This window comes from Candoia aspera, chromosome 4, assembly GCF_035149785.1.
Source record: "Candoia aspera isolate rCanAsp1 chromosome 4, rCanAsp1.hap2, whole genome shotgun sequence".
NCBI lineage: Eukaryota > Metazoa > Chordata > Lepidosauria > Squamata > Boidae > Candoia > Candoia aspera.
In genome coordinates, this window is record NC_086156.1 from 78,369,398 (window position 1) to 78,385,822 (window position 16,425).

The 16,425-nt window shown below is 40.0% G+C and overlaps 1 pseudogene; it reads right to left on the minus strand.

Moving 5' to 3' along the window:
- Positions 1-7,777: 7,777 nt before the first annotated feature.
- Positions 7,778-16,098, minus strand: LOC134496328 (keratin, type I cytoskeletal 9-like; annotated as a pseudogene).
- Between the last annotated feature and the right edge of the window lie 327 nt (positions 16,099-16,425).

Sequence of the window (16,425 nt, forward strand, 5' to 3'; positions counted from 1 at the left end):
GAAAAAGTCAAGATGGCAGCCATAATCATGTGATCAAAACCACAACCCTTTTTAAAGTGGGTTGTGTTATGCACATACAAAAGGGGCAAGATGTTGCTCCTGTGGTCAGACCCGCTATCGTAATTATATTTTACTCCTATGGATGACCCTGCTGCCTGCTTTCAAATTGGATGCTCATTTAAGATATTTCACATCTTGCTTTTTGTAATGGTTGCCTAATCCCAAATACTCAGTCTCACAAGTTCGGGCTTAAAGATAACTGATTTATTAAAGGAATAGTATGCAAATACAGAAAAAGCTGAGAATGAGCAAAAGCGCGCCAAATACAAACTTAAAAGCTTTGCCTGTGAGCTAGTCCCGCCCCAATCACCCGTCAGTGCGCACCCCCTCCCAGGTGCTAGGAACCGTTACACACGCCTGGGAAAGTAACCTTGAACAGGAGCGCAAACCCAAACACACATTCCAAGGCTCCAAAACAACGGAGGGCGGAGGAATGGAAAAAGCCTGAAAGGGCGAATGAACACGGGAAAGAAGTTGACATGTGAAACGTTACAATGTTAACAGAACATTGAAATGGGAAGCATGACACTTTTCCTCAAAAACAGCATGTCATTTTTCTTGGTATCCCAGAGTATATAAAATCAAACAACCATTAGTATTAGGCTGTAACTGATCCTGGGATATCACATTTGGACTGCCATTGGTTTGGGGGGGGAGGGGATTTCTTTTTTCTTTTAGGAGCAACAAAAAACGGGAATGCAGAAAGAGAGAATCTGAGATGCATGATACCGTGTATGGATTTTCAAGCTATTTGTATATCACTGTTCAGGCCACAAACATGCCAAGAAAAAACAGTTAAGGTGTTTTTGTAACTACTGGGTTTCAACATATGCTGATGAACACACTCGATAAGCAAACATTTGTATCTATGGGGCTTCATGTGGTTCTACTTGTTCTTCGGCCCTTCTCACATAAAAAGTACCACTCAATTTATTGTACGGATTGACTAAATTATTAAAATAGTGATACAATTACAAGAGTCCATCTGCTATGGAATGCTATAAACCTGGCCTGGGAGGGATGTGGGGTGTCATTCTTTAGACGTGGAAGAACAGCTACGTAGTTATAGAGGGACACACAGACATGTCTGTCCTTCCTCTCCCCTCCTCTCCTCTCGTCATCCTTCCCAGCCAGTCTGTCAAGGATTTGAACTAATTAGCAGCAAAAGGCTTTTAAAAGTAAGCCAAAGGCAGTGGCTGCCCATCCCTGATGTAGGAATTTAGTTCTATTCACACATCTACCTTCCTGACATTAATCTGTATTTCATTTACAAAACAGATTAACACTTACATTTTTAATTAATATATTGCTTTACAAGAGCTAGCTCACTATGGGACATGATAATAGATCTGACAAGAAATGAGCGGAGCCATGTTAAACAGTGTGGGTAAGCTCTTGCAAAGTGCCTGTCAGAAGAGTTGTTGTTCATACCAGATTTCAGCTTGGGATGTTTGTGCCATTACCCAACTCTGTGACAACCCTCGTTCTGGAAAGGCATGGAAAATCTATGCAATACTGAACACTGGATGCATCACACAGATTAATCCAAGGTTTAAGAGAGGATACAGAAGAAGCAGATCCTTGTTCCAAATGCCACAACATGCAGGGGGGGATGCAAGTCTTTCTCTCATTTTCCCCGCCTCCTTCAGGATTTCATTGATAGTCCTGCCAAAAGAGTTTTCTGCAAGCTGTTGTAGTCCAAGCTGATAGTTTTATGCAAAGTGTTGGCATTTTGGTTTCCTTGTGTTTCAACAAGCACTGAAGCATCAGTCAGAGAGGCTGATGAGATTACCAACTTCTTTTTTAAAAAAATATCAGCTCCTTGAACACAAAATCCAGGGATTTAGGGTGAAGTCTGGCAAATCAGGATGAAACCAAGATGGAATATCACTGGCTCATATGCACAGGAAGGCAAAATCTGTTGAATTAAGGTTGGAGCTTGACAGAATATAGAATTTGCTATTCTTCCAGATTGGCCAGAAAGAGTGGAAGTGGATCTTAACTTGAAGAGAGGAGAGTGAACAGTTTGGCCTGATTTTAATATTCCAAAGTCCCTGAATGTGCAGTGTATCAAAATTTCTGATTTGGGAGAAAGCTGAACAAAAGAGTACCCATACAGGAGACTTCAGAAGGGGCAGATATCATCATCCATTGCAACAAAAAATAACAGTGACCAGAATTTAACCCAACTTATTATAGGAGAAGTTTCAATGCACTAGAATCCACAAAAGTTTATACTGCAATATATTTGTTAAGGTACAGCGGGATACACTGTTGTTGTTTCATATGAGATTTTTCATAGTGAAAGAACAGATCTCTTCCTGGACTGGCCACCATAACCAGTGCAGAAATTGATTTCCTTGTCTTGAGACCTCCAGAATAGCTTTCAGGATATATACTTATCCTGCTTTTAAAAAATATGCTATATATTATCTCACCAAGTGTCTTTTTTCTGCTGGTTGTCCACAGGACTGAAAAATGAGCCAATAATCTTCCACTGATTGTTAATTGTTCTGCAGTTTATTTGCATGTTATAGTTTTAAGAATTGCACCCCACAATGCACCACTGAGCACATTTAAGCAGGTGATTGTTTTTCCATTTAACATTAAATTTCTAAACTACTTAATGGATGATAAAACAAAAATGGGACATTAGTTGTGTCACCCTAATACAAAATCTTAGAATCGTAACAGTGAAAGACTGTAAGGTTGTTAAAAACGGTGGCCTTTTCTAGGGCAGGATCTTCCACCGATTATATAGAAGCTAGAGTCTAGCAGTCATGGTTCATCAAGTTGCTTGCAAACAGTTGATCTAGGTAACTTAGGATGGGAGTTGATGCCACAGAGCAAACACGGGTTGCCTATTGTCTCCATAAGCCTAGTTTGCAGAGGAAAGTTTGCTTATTAGTGGTTGAATGGCTTTTCCTTTCCCCAGGATTAGCCCTGAGCCTAGATGTAAGCATGGCTGAGGGGGTGGAAAATGTAGGAGTTTGACTTGAGAAATGTCTCCCTGTCCTAACAACCAGGAAACACACTGAGACAATGAACTGGTCTCTAATATTTATTGCTAGTACTTAACAGGAATCCTAACAAAGCGTGGGAAAAACCCAGCCATATAACCCCCAAGGGTTAAGGCGGTCCCGATCTGTGTCTCTTTGAATGGCTGACCAATTCCTCAGTGCTACGCATGCGCTTGACAGTCTGGATAGGAGCCCCCTGCTCGCCATCCTTACTCATGACACTCCCCAACAAAAGGAACCCCCCCCCCCCGCTAAGATGTTGTGGTTTCTTTTGCAGATATTTTTTGAAAAGGACAGCTGTGAGAAAGGAAAAATAGTGTCCTTGAACCAGCCCAGGAAAGCAAAGACCAACTGTGATTATGAAGATAAAGGAGGAGTCAATTGGGAGGGGTAAAGGAAAGATTTTGCAGATGGAGGTGCGCGTCATTAACATTAGGAAGATAAGCTTAATTACAAAATGAAGTGCCACATTGAAGTCCCACACCCACAACAAAGAGGCGAGACTATATATTGAGTTCACTTGGGGCATAATTGTATTAAAGAGGAATCTGGAATAGTGTTCTTTCCTATAAAGTCTAGGCTTACGAATTTGCAGAGGATTAAGGCATAGTCTCATCATCCTCCCCCATGCCTTGGGCTCTCCCATTTTTGAACCGCAGACTTTCATAATAACTCACAGATCCTAGTTGCCTTTAGGACAACTGAAGTTGTACACTCTTTGCTATAAAAGGTTTTCTCTATATAAAATGCTAGCAACTCAGGGGAAATGAGGTTGCCTGGTATCCTGTTTGCTATATACAGTTTATTTCATTATTATTTTAGTTTCTTTTTTTTTTCTTCCTTCTCCTTTCTTTTTCATACGAATGATGATTCAGATATATTTACAAGCAAGAGGCAGATTCAGGTTTTCCACCTCATTGAAAATTAAATCTGTTGGGAACTGAAAGGACATTGATATGAGGAGGCAATTAAAGTTTTGATCTTATGTCCCAGGAAGGGGCCTCAGGGGCCTGGTTTATTTCTCCAAGAGCCAAGAGGTTTACCTTCAGAGTAGACCCAACCACTAGTTTCTTGCTCTGGTGGAAAGATCCACAGTGTCAGCGTCTCAAAAGCAGGCATGTTGGGGGAGATATGAAGAAGGTAGAATAGAAAGATCTGTGGTGGTTTTAGGTCTGCTAGATTTAAAACTTTCCTCATACTTCACCATGCCCCCAACATGAAATGCCAGCCCTTAGCTGGTTTGAGTCACCTCTGTCCCATTGCTCACACTGAGAAGGAAAAGTAAAGAAAAAAAACCCCACAGAATAGGAAGAACAAAAGGAGGAGGAGATTCTGTCCTCACGTTTCCCCCGCTAGCTTGAATCTAATAGGGCTTTCATAAATCAGAGGTTTCAGTGCTGAAAGGCTAGGGGAGATTGCCCACTTCACATTGAATTAGTGCCACTTTTTCTCCTTTAACTGTGTGATTGTGGAACAATATCTCAGCTTTGTGGAAATACCTGAACTAAACACTGGACTTCACTGCTGTACTGAAGATGTGTTTAACTGTCAAGCTGCTGCATCATCTAGTCCAGATAAAGATAGCACAGAGCCAAAGATGTGAAGCGGTTTCTTGGCCTACTGGTCCTTTGACTTAGAAGAATATGCCTTTCCCCTTCACTTTAATTCCAGTATTTGATTGTTCTGAACCTCTGATGCAGCACTGAAGCTATCCCAAATGCAATGTTATAGGTTACCCAGTCATCCCTATGCTGATATAGCACTAAAGCTGATAATAGTTATATCACCCCAGCAAGAGCTGAGTGATGCTGCAAACTGTGCCTGATGATGTTACCTAGGTGGGTAATTGTCAGGGTCAGGCTCGCTTCACAATAAGACACGGACTCACCTAATGGGTATTAAGGATTTCCGGTTTATTGGAATGGTAGCTGACAGAACGAAAAACGGGAACGGGGGTACGGTGGTGAGGTGCCCTGTTTATACCCTCTTTCGGGGTCCCATGCTTCTCCACCCTTCATTGTCCCTAATCCCTCTTGATGGGTGCCTTGATGGTTGCGTGGGCATTTTGCCCGGTGTCTTCCCTTGTCCTCTCGACTCCGGTGTGTCCTCCAGGGCACCAGGTGCGGCTTATCTCTGCTTATCGGAAGCCCTTCTTTTCGGCTGTCTATGGGTCCATGGGTGTGGGTGCTTTGGGTGCTTGTTTTAATCTCTGATTTAATTATCTCCTTCCTCTATTCCTTTATGATCATGATCTACGTTGTGAGGCTCTTTGTGCCTTTCAACGAGGTCATGACAGTAATGAAGTGTCTGCAGGCAAACAGCCAAGCTCAGAGAGCACCAAGGACTCCACAGTTCAACCCTGAGCTACCTATAATCTCTTCTGTTGGGATGCTATAAACTGCTGGGGTGAAGAGCTACCTGGACAGGCCAGCATGGCTGGAGTGGTGAGAATCTTCTAAAGCAATATGTCTTCTTGCCTCCTATCTCTTCCTCACAGTTATCAGAGCAGCTGAATTGGTGGGTGGGTGGAAGTCCTGACTGAAGGAAGAACTTTGAAGATCCAGAATTTCTGATTGCTTCATGAAGAAGTAGAGTTTTATTAGAGGGAAGACTCTAGCAAAGTTTCTATGGGATGTTGAGAACAAAAAAGCAAGTAACACAAGAGGAAGAAATCTACCTGCATAGCTCTCCTACTGCAGTCCTATACTCATTTACCCTGGGAATAAATTATATTTAACTCAATGAGGTTCACAGGACAGAATTTAAACGAATGTGAGTACAAATGCTTTTTAAAGCCTACACTTCACCTTGCTGCATTTCAGACTTTCCCCAAAACACTGATATATTAAGCAAAGGCGATCTAGAATTTTTGGATTTACAAGGTATTATACACAATTCCTTAAAATTCTATCATAAGATTTTAAATATCTATCATTAGATTTTAAATATCTCTCAAAGTCAGATTTCAAAACTGAATTATGAAGTATTTGAAATCCAGAAAATCAGATTATAATTCTGAAGTTCTGATGAATTTTTATTACATGCACAATTTCCTTTTCAGTGTAATGCTGAACTCAGATGTCTTTGTTTATGACATTTATATTCCACTTTTCCTCTGGGAGCTCAAGGCTGTATATTGGGCAATTTTCCCATAATTTTATCCCCACAACAACCTTGTGATTGAACTGAGACAAGAATGAATAGCCTGAAGTCACTTTGTGAACCCCATGGTTGAGTGGGGACTTGAAATGGGTCTCCCTGGCTAGCATTTTAGCCACTACAGTGCATTTTTGGTAGCCGTATTAGTTTCTGTCACTTAATAACTTTTGGGTAACGCTGGAGCATAATATTATTATTAGTGCCTTTGTAGCCTTTATTTCTGACTTGTTTAAAAAATAATATTGGCTGAGAAAGTTAACATCGTTCTCTTAGCATTAGTAATTAGAGCTAAAACGACATTTTCAATTTTTCTCCAGATCAAATTTTAAAAGTAAAACATAAGCTGGCTTCATAGAACACATTAAAACCCCAGTCTGGGTTAATAGAGTGGCTATGTTCACATAACATGGTATGCCCAAAGAAGTAAACCACGTTGTGGCTTAACTTGATGGCCTGGTCCATAGAGTTCTAGCACATTGGCTGGCTTCTCATAACACGCTCAAGCACAAACTATTCAGCTCCCTTTTAGCCTTGAGTCAGGGCTTGAGTGAAACCAGTCTGAAATCCAGAAAGTCTGCTTCTAGCAGTATTGGCTGAGATTCTGAGAAGAACAAATATTGTGGAACTGCATTTGTGTTCAGCAGTTACGGAAAGTTCACCTCTCTGTGGCGTGTTGATTTTCGAATTCAGAGGCTTCTTAATGGCAGCACGCATTCTACTATTCCTTACGGCAGGGATGACCTTTTGGTGGTTGAGGGACCAACTCCATGCTTAGGGCAATGAAAGGTTTAGGAACTTTATCAGGTTCCTAGATAAAGGAACTGTATCAGAAAGATGTGGATGAGTTAGCATTTTTTCCCTGTCTTTCATGAGCAGAGGTGACCTTTTAAAAAAATAATGTTAAGCCTGTTTCATAGTTGTTTTTCACTAACTCAGATTTGTTGTAAACTGCCCAGAGATTTTTGGCCATTGGTCAGTTTTAAAAAATTGCACAGAATTAATTAATTAATTAATTAATTAATTAATTACTGTAGGGGAGGGTCACAAGAAATGGGTTCAAAAGCCACATAGGGCCATAGGGCCTCATCCCTGCCCTATAGCTGATGTTGTGTATACCATTCGCTCTCTACTTCTACTACAGTCTCTTCTGTCATGTCATGACACGAAGCAGTCAGAGCCAACCTCTTTGATTATATATAGCATCAAAAGCAATTGTGAACTGGAAGAACTTCCTTTAATCTTAGTGTAGTGGACAGTCTTGCTTAATCAGTAGTTTGACATGGAAGGATTTTCTGGAAGCATGTAATCCTGGGGTCCATGAAGCTTAGCACATTTAAGTATAATCTGTGAAATAGAGAATAAAATATGTCTTCATGACAGTCACCAAATGTCCAGTGAAATATTAAGAGAGGGTTTGGCAATATTTTGAGGGCATAAGAGTGACTGCATGATGGCTTTTGCATCCCCCCACCCCCACTTGACACAAAGTCTCATAAGAACACCGCATCTTCAGGATCTTGAAGATCTTACCTGAGATTTCAAGTAAGAACGGTGACATCTTGCATGTGCTCCACACCATTGGCCATACTAGCTGAACCTATTGGAAGCTGAAGCAAATGGAAGGCTACAGCTAACTTTCTTTTTTTAAAAAATCTGTTCAGTCATGTCCAATTCTCAGAGATTGCCTGGACAAGTCCCTGCAGTTTTCTGGGCAAGGATTTTCAGAAGTGGTTTGCCATTGCCTCCATCTCAGGGCTGATAGAAAGTGATTGGCCCAAGGTCACTCAGCTGGCTTTGTGCCCATGGTGGGACTAGAACTCTCGGTCTCCCAGTTTCTAGCCTGATGCCTTAACCACTGCACCAAACTGGTTCTCACAGCTAACTACACATGATCTTATCCAGTTAAGGTTTGTGACTGAGTTTCTTTGCAGCAATAATTTGTCATGGAATACGAAACTACAAAGAGCCAGTTTGGTGTAGTGGTTTAAGACGCTGCATTAGAAGCTAAGAGATTGTGAGTTCTAGTCCTGCCTTAGGCATAGAAGCCAGTTGGGTGACTTTGGGCCAGTCACCTCTCTCTCTGCTCTAGGAAGAAAGCAATGGCAAACCACTTGCAAACATTTTGGCAAGAAAATTTCACAGACTTGTTCCTGCAGTCATCAGGAGTCAGGGTGGACTCAATGGGCCATGACAACGACAACAACAACAACAAGCAACAAAGAAGAATGAAGTTTGCTAATATTCTATAACATCAGGTAGGTACTGTGCATGACCAGCAAGCTTCACTGTCATAAATTCCTTGCTAGCATAGCAACAAATCATGTTGTACCTTTCACATCCCTAATTTGCTGGATGCTGCTTGTTACTGAAGTGTCAAAGAATTGCCTAGGTAATGTTTGCTGCAACTTGTGCTTCAGCAAAAATCTGCAGTGAGCTAGGAATCAGGAGCAACAGAACAAGTTGTTGAAGCTCTTGCTCCTTTGTTCAGTCCTGATTATTATTCCAGATTTAGCCCCCAGGTGTTTGATTTTATGACCTCTCTGATCTCAACTGGTCTTTTATGCTGTGACCCACACTGGTTTGGGACAACTCATGTGTTCCTGGCCCTCTTGAGCTGATAAGTAACTTATCCTTAAACCAACTGTTTGGAGCTTGCCAAAGCTAACACCTGGCTACTAATCTGATTTCACTATCTGGATAAGCATAAAAGTATAAATTCAGGATTCTAAAACATCCCTGATTCCCACCCCCACTCCAGAAAATTTTGCTACTTCTATCAAAAATCTTTGGGATTTTTTTAAAAAGAAAAATATTTCAGAAGTTTTGTCTCAGTGATGTCCAAAATCACTTTGAGTTCACAGTAGGCAAAATCTGATCATCTACATATGTATGAGTAAAGAATTCATCTTCACTTGTTAATTTTACCCCCCCCCCCAAAAAAAGGCTTTGCTTGACATTTCTCAGCAATTTTGCTTGAAAAACACTTTCTGAGAGATTTTTTTAAAATGGACAAACTGTCAAATGGACTGATTCTTTAAAATAGTTAAAATAGTAGTCTCACAGCATCCCTGATCACCAGCTACTTCCTAATTTCCATATCTTTGAAATAAATTGATTGATCATTTTTTAGCATGAACTATTCTTCTTCCTACCTTTTTTTCCTCTTCCTCCTGAACTCCCACCACCTTCACTTCCTCCACCCCTTCCTCCTTGCTGTATTCTAGCCCTTTTGATAATAAGAGATGAAAGAGACATCATTTTATTAGGACAGGAAAACTTTACCAACCTGGAATTATCCAAGTCCACACCTTAAAAATAGTAGCTGGTGTATTACTTGCCTTCAAAACTTCTACATACGCATGGTGCTTCCCTTCCTCAAGCAACTAGTGGTGCTGGTGGATCTCCTGTTCCAGATGGTTCTTGATACCAAGGAGCATCTGGTACTCCTGGTTTTGACTCTGAATCTTGCCCTTTGTACTGGCTAGCTCACCTTTCAATGGCTCTACCACATTCATGGACTGTTATATGTATATGTTGTAGCTTACCTCTGTATTGTTCAGGTTGCTTTGCAAAGATTGCCTCTGGTGTTGTAAAAGAAGACAAAGTCATCAAGAGCTTGGTCAAACAAAGGGCTAGTTTTAATTCAAACAAGTACAGATACACACACACACAAATTACTCTGCATGGGTAACTGAATTGTGAAAGGCTGCTAAGCATTTGATATGCTACTTTTCGGTACATAAGAAAAAAGACTGCTAAATTTGGTAAGCCCCATCATCCTCCTTTCTGCAAGCTATATAACAGATGGAAAAAACTGTCAGTGTAGGTTTCACTCAGTTCTTCATTTTCCCAACTGTAAGCTTGTTTTGGCTTACTCTATATTCACACGTTTTGCAAACAATTTTCTCATATAATAAGTTTTCCTCTAACACACATGTCTTAGTATATTTTTGACTTACAAACTGCTTTGCAAAATTCTGAAAACTGAAGATATACAAATGCAAGTGTGCTTTGATATACAGTACAGGGTAGCAGAAGTACACAGCTTTTTCAGGTCAAGGGGCCACATTTGGTCTTTGAGTGGCACACCAGATGTTGTCCTACAAAATGTGGGAAAGGGTTAAAAGTTAATTTTGATTTAACTGCAATTAATTTAAATCTGATTGCTCTCCATTGCTGAATATTTGTTTTCCTTTCTCTCCCTTTACATTTAATGAGGTTATGAGAACTACATCCAAGGCTTAAGGGGATACATGTGTTCCTGGGGCCTTAATTTGTACACTCATGGCATATAGGTTTGGGTGATACAGATGATTTTCACATTAAAATTCACATCAAAGATATATCTCATCACTCCCTAGCCCAGCCATACATTTTACACATCATCTCCTTGTAATTCAGTCTAGGTCAGAAATGTATGTAACATTCAGAGAAACTATAGTAATTCAGTTCAGCCTTTAGTTCAAGACAGAAACAGGACAAAGGTCAGCATATGTAAACAAGGCATCTGTCTAAAATGTGTCATTTCTGCATAGCAAGAGGTGGAGAGGAATGGGAAGATGATTCAAAATAAGGGAAACCAACTTGGGTAGAAGTTGAAGAGTACATCTAAATCCAGTGCCCTCTAGTTAAAGGAAACAGAGGAGGTACCCAACTTTGCTTCTCAACCTGTCTAGTAAAGGTAGGACAAGAAACTAAAAATAATGACCAGTATGCAGCCTGATCTGAGTGATCAGTCCTATATTTGCCAACCAGAGAGAGAACTGAAACTCAGCTTGGTTAGGCCATCTGGCCTGCCATGACAGAAGCAGGAAGCGCATCTCTGGTATGCCCCTGGATTGGCTATACATCCCCCATCCCCTCATATTACTGTAATGGGTAAATCAGTTTTGTGCTGAGGATGTTAATACTATGACATTTACCATGTCATAATATAAGAGCCAACAGTATTCCTCACCAAGGACTGGAAAATCTGGAGCATTAACAGAGAAATTGGTATCTTTGAGGGGTATAAAGGAACATGACACCAACAGATCCAGATTTCTTAAGCACTGAATAATTGTTCAGAATCATGTGATCAAGCAACATCACACACCATGCTGAGCTGGGACTGCAGTTTGATTTCCAAGGTTTTATGTTCCTGAGTGAGCTCTGTCATTTGCTTCCTGCTTGTTTGCATTTTCTTGCTGGACAAGTTTCCTGCTTGTTTGCATTCTCTTGCTGATGAACTTATTCCACCTGTAAAAATCAAGAGCCATAAACTCAGATTTTATAAAACTGTATTTATTCAGCTGCAAGGCACAACAAAATCATACCAGCACTTCTTGACATGTGATGCAAAACAAAGAAGCCTGAGTAGATTCACAGCTTTTACTGCATTTCAGTGGCTATCTTACCAATGGCAGACACTTAAAGAATTGATGGTCATGTTTCTTTCCCATACAGATAAAATATTTCTTTTAAAACATCTGATCAAAGTACTTCGAAAGATGGATGCTCTTTCCACTGTAGTGATTATAGTATTGTATATTCTGTTTCTTGGTGAGGGGATAGAAGGTAAAATATGAAACTAGGTTATGACTGTGGTAGTGGTAGATCCTGCAGCTCCAACACTCTACTTGTCTGCCACTTTGCCTCTTGTATAAGACACAGCTACTCACTGCTTCTCAGTTTCACACTACTAACCAGGTATCTTTCCCTCATGTTACATTGGGTGGCCTGCCAATAATTCTTTTCTTAAGCAACAGAAAAAGCAGTCCTTGACACTAATACTATTCTTCAAGGGTAACCTCCCTGCCTTTCATACCATTGTTCAACTTCCTTTTGGTTTTTCTCAATTATCTCTTTATATTCCTTCCTCAGGTCCTCCAGGATTATTTCCAGATTCTGGCCAGGATAAGAATTAATTTCAATGGTTAATTTTGAAAACTATTCTTTATCTGCAGGCCAGAGCCAAATTCCATGAATAAGGATACACTGAGACCATTGCTCGCACATGCGCACACACACACACACACACAATTTACTCCATGAGCACTGTTCACAGGCAGATAACTATTGCTGCTGCTGTTGTTCATCTCGTTATTGTTACTTGCTGCTCTTCCTCCCAAAGGGGCCCAGGCACCACAATAAACATGCAGCATTACTGTATAAAAATTAAAAGCATCCTATTAAAACACTTAAAAGAAAAAAAATAGCATACATCACAGTCTGATAACTCAATAAACATCATTGTTCTAGGACTATTACAGACATACTTTTATATTATGATTAATATTTGACTGAGGGAGGGGGGGCAAACAAATTCCCTGAGAAGGGATTTCTCAAGATGCCACCACCAAAGAGGTTTTATCTTGAAGATTATGAGCCATTTCCATGGGTGCAATCATAAGAAGGACCTCTTAAGCTTGCTTTAAATACACATCAGGCAGTACTGGGAAAGATGAATTTTTAAATACAAGATTTTAGCCTGTAATCCATTCCATATTAAACATGTATCCTATTCAGAACAATGCAGTGTGGATAATTTGCATCCTTGCTAGATTACAAAAGTGACTGGACACTGGAATGTGACTATGCCTCTAGTCCCTAATACTGGTCCTCAATTCATGTGTGTCCAACAGTATCCTCAGTTCTGAATCAAATTGGATCAATTTTCCAAATGAAATTAAAAATCTGAATCAGCTCTCAATGCAGAAAATCTCTTGAACATCTAGGTTCATGGCATATGAAACAGCTGCACATTTGGCACTCAGAGATGCAGTTATCTACTGGTCTGTTGTCATGTTGAAGGTTAAGGAACCCTCCCATTAAAAACTGGGGCTACTCTATCTGAAAGACTAACCTTTACAAAACTGGAGTATTCCAACTATGAATCACACTTCACAAAGCCATTTATTTATACCCATATGGAAGATACAAACTCTCAGTTATCTGTAAGTGCCCAATCCCCAAACCCACTTATTTGGCAAAGAAAGAGCAGACCCTATTTGTGAACCTGAACCTTACCCCATTCTCCAACTCTCAATCATAGCAAAACAGGAGAATCTTTCAGGAGTCTGTACTAATTAAGCTACTAATGCTAATTACTATTTACATTTCCCACAGTTTACAATAAATAGTGCCAGAAGCCCAGGATCCTTCGTTATCATATCTAATGGAAAATAAACAATTGCTGAAATGGCTTAGAAATATTAAACAGCTCCCTGCAGCAAGAGAGATGTGTAAGTATAGATCCTATTTGTAATTAACCTGCTTATTTAAAAAACCATGGAACTTTGAGATGAGAAGGTGAGAAAAGGCTTCCCTCCTCTTCTTAAGCTGTATCAGCTCTTCCTGAAGAGATTCATACTGCATCTCCGGATCAGACTTTTCCAGGGTCAGGTTATCCAAAAGTGAATGTAAGCCTTGAAGATCAGCCTCCATGGTTTGGTGCACACCACCTTCAATCTCATATCTATTTTACAAGTGGAGAACTTAAAGTACTCCTAAAACACCACTGTAACTGGAGTTTTCCACTAAAAATCTTTGGCTATAATGGTATGCAATTTTTGCCTGGGCTAATGGATTATTATATTTTAGCCATTTTCTTTTGAGGTTAACAACTTTCCTTTACATGTGTATTTATTTTATTACTATCATTTCTATGCAGCCCCATTTAAATAATCTCCCAGTTACATAGGGTATTTGGTTAGAATTCTCCTTACCTCCATCCTTATTTAACAAATTTACAGAGAACCAGATTGGGAAGGCTGATTTAGATCTTCCCTGAGGAACTTGGTAAGACTAAGAGCAAAGTATGTTTCAGCCTAAAACAGAAGTCCATGGGTACCTCTGTGGAAATTAAATGCTTAATCCTGAAGTCCCCTTCCCATTGGATGGGGAAGAATAAGAAGGAGCAAGGGAGAATCAGAGGACAAGAAAGAGAAGAGGAAAAGAAAACTATACAAAACAAAAGCGAAACAGATTGTTTGCATCCCAGACTTAATTGAGCTATGGATACTGGAGAAAAACGGAATTGTTTTAAATCTTGTTTAAATCTTATTTTTTGCCTCTGTTTCAATATGTTAGCATAGCACCCCCAGAATTTTCAGATAGCAAGGCCTGTGGTAGCCCAACACATTTGCAGGATATAGAATTGGGAAAGGCTAATGTCAAATTGAGAGCTACTTTGGCACAGTGGTTAAGGCACCACTAAGTTAAGGGTTACAGGCTAGAAACCGGAGACCATGAGTTCTAGTCCTGCCTTGGATAGGAAGCCAGCTGGGCAACCTGGGCCAATCACTCTCTCAGCCTTAGGAAGGAGGCAAGGGCAAACCACTTCCAAAAAAACCTTGCCAAGGAAACTGCAGGGGCTACTCCAGGCAGTTGCCAGGAGTCAAAAACTGTCTCAAAGGCACCCAAAAAAACAAAAACAAAAAACAAAAGTCAAATTGAGAAAGGCTGAAATAGGGAATAGTAATAAGAGGATTAACCCATATAAAATGGCTTCACTTCATCTTGAAGTCTTCTATGACTATCTTTGTGTTATCCATGTCCAGGATGATCTTATTGGCTGCCATCATCTCATTAATCAGCTGAAGGACTGGGAAGTGTATATTTAATTAGGAAAAGTCTAGGCCAAACATTCTGAGCAATAAAAGTGACCAAGTACTTGCAACAATATTACCTGCACTTTGAATTATATATAGAAAGCCAACGTTCTGATGATTTGTCAAAAAATAATGACATTTTGCACTGGAATTTGAGTACCATATGTCTACCGCAAATAGTACAGTACCACATATGGTATCTACATGGTCCGTGGATAATAAAGATACTAAGAGCCACCAGGCTAGTAAGTCTTATTTTTATTTGAGATTCATTGTGGTAATACATCAGGTTCCATCCACTGTTGTGATGATGATGATGATGTTGATGAGCTAAAAGCAACAATGGAACTTGAGCAGTAGCATAGTAGCTTAAAAATCTAGATTTTTCTCAATCTAATCCAAAATGTACCCCCTTTTACAAGTATATTGTTATTAAAACTGCTGCTCCTTACCTTTATGTGGATATATGAACTAGGTAAATAAGTCTACAAAATAATTAGCCTCCAAAACATGTTTGCTAGCCTGCTGTGGTCAGATGGAAAATTGCCTTCCTTCGCTAAACGTGGAGAGAGTGCTTCCTCCATAGCAACATAACTGAGTTTGCTGCTCTGCAAGCTATTCACTAGCATGAAACTCCTAGTCATCCATGACCACCAGGTTAGTCTTTAAATCAGGGGTGAGCAATTCACAGCCCCTGGGCAACACGCAGTCCTCACCTAGTGATCACCAAGTGCACATGACTCAAATGTGAGGCAAATCATCAATTGCTGGCTATATATTTTATTTTTAATTTGGAGGGAAACAAACTAATCATATTTTAGTCTAAATTAAGAGCCATGTGTATTTTATTATTTTGGCTTTTATTTTAAAAAAATCACAGTGATGGATAGGTGATCAGAAAAGTCTTCCTTCATTTATCCTACATTATCATCACTATTTTTGGAAAAACATCTCCAGGTACATGAAGCCCCATATACGTTATTTCCTCAGTCAGAGACCCAGTGAGAAGCCCTTTCAGACAGTTAAAACAATGGGATGATATATTACCTCATGATGAATTTATCCATCGCATCATAATAAGGACTGTACTCCTTCGGTTCAATGTTTTCTCCATGTTTTTGATACCACTCTCTGATTAAGGACTCAAGCTGATTGTTTTCTGTTTCTGAGTTTTGTACGTTGTCCAGGTAAGAAGACAAATGGTCATTCAGATCCTGCATGCTGCTTTTCTCATTGTTCAAGATAAATCCATCATCATCATCATCATCATCATCATCATCATCATCAAAATAAGCCTCTCCAAAGCTGCCTCCTATATGACTGCAATTGCTACACCCATAGCCACTGCCAAAGCCACCATAACTGTTATGTCCACCGACTCCTCCAGTTATGCCAGGAGATATTCCCTCTTCAGAGTTATACTCAGTTTGATCTTCCAAATGAGAAGCCACCACCATTTCTGCCACTACTTGCCCTACCACTTGTTGGGTTTACTGTACTCTGAAGCTATAACTGTGGCTCATGATGCCGGCTATGTAGGATCGCTGCTGAAAAACTGAATGTTGAATGCAGAGCTTACGGGATCACATTGACTT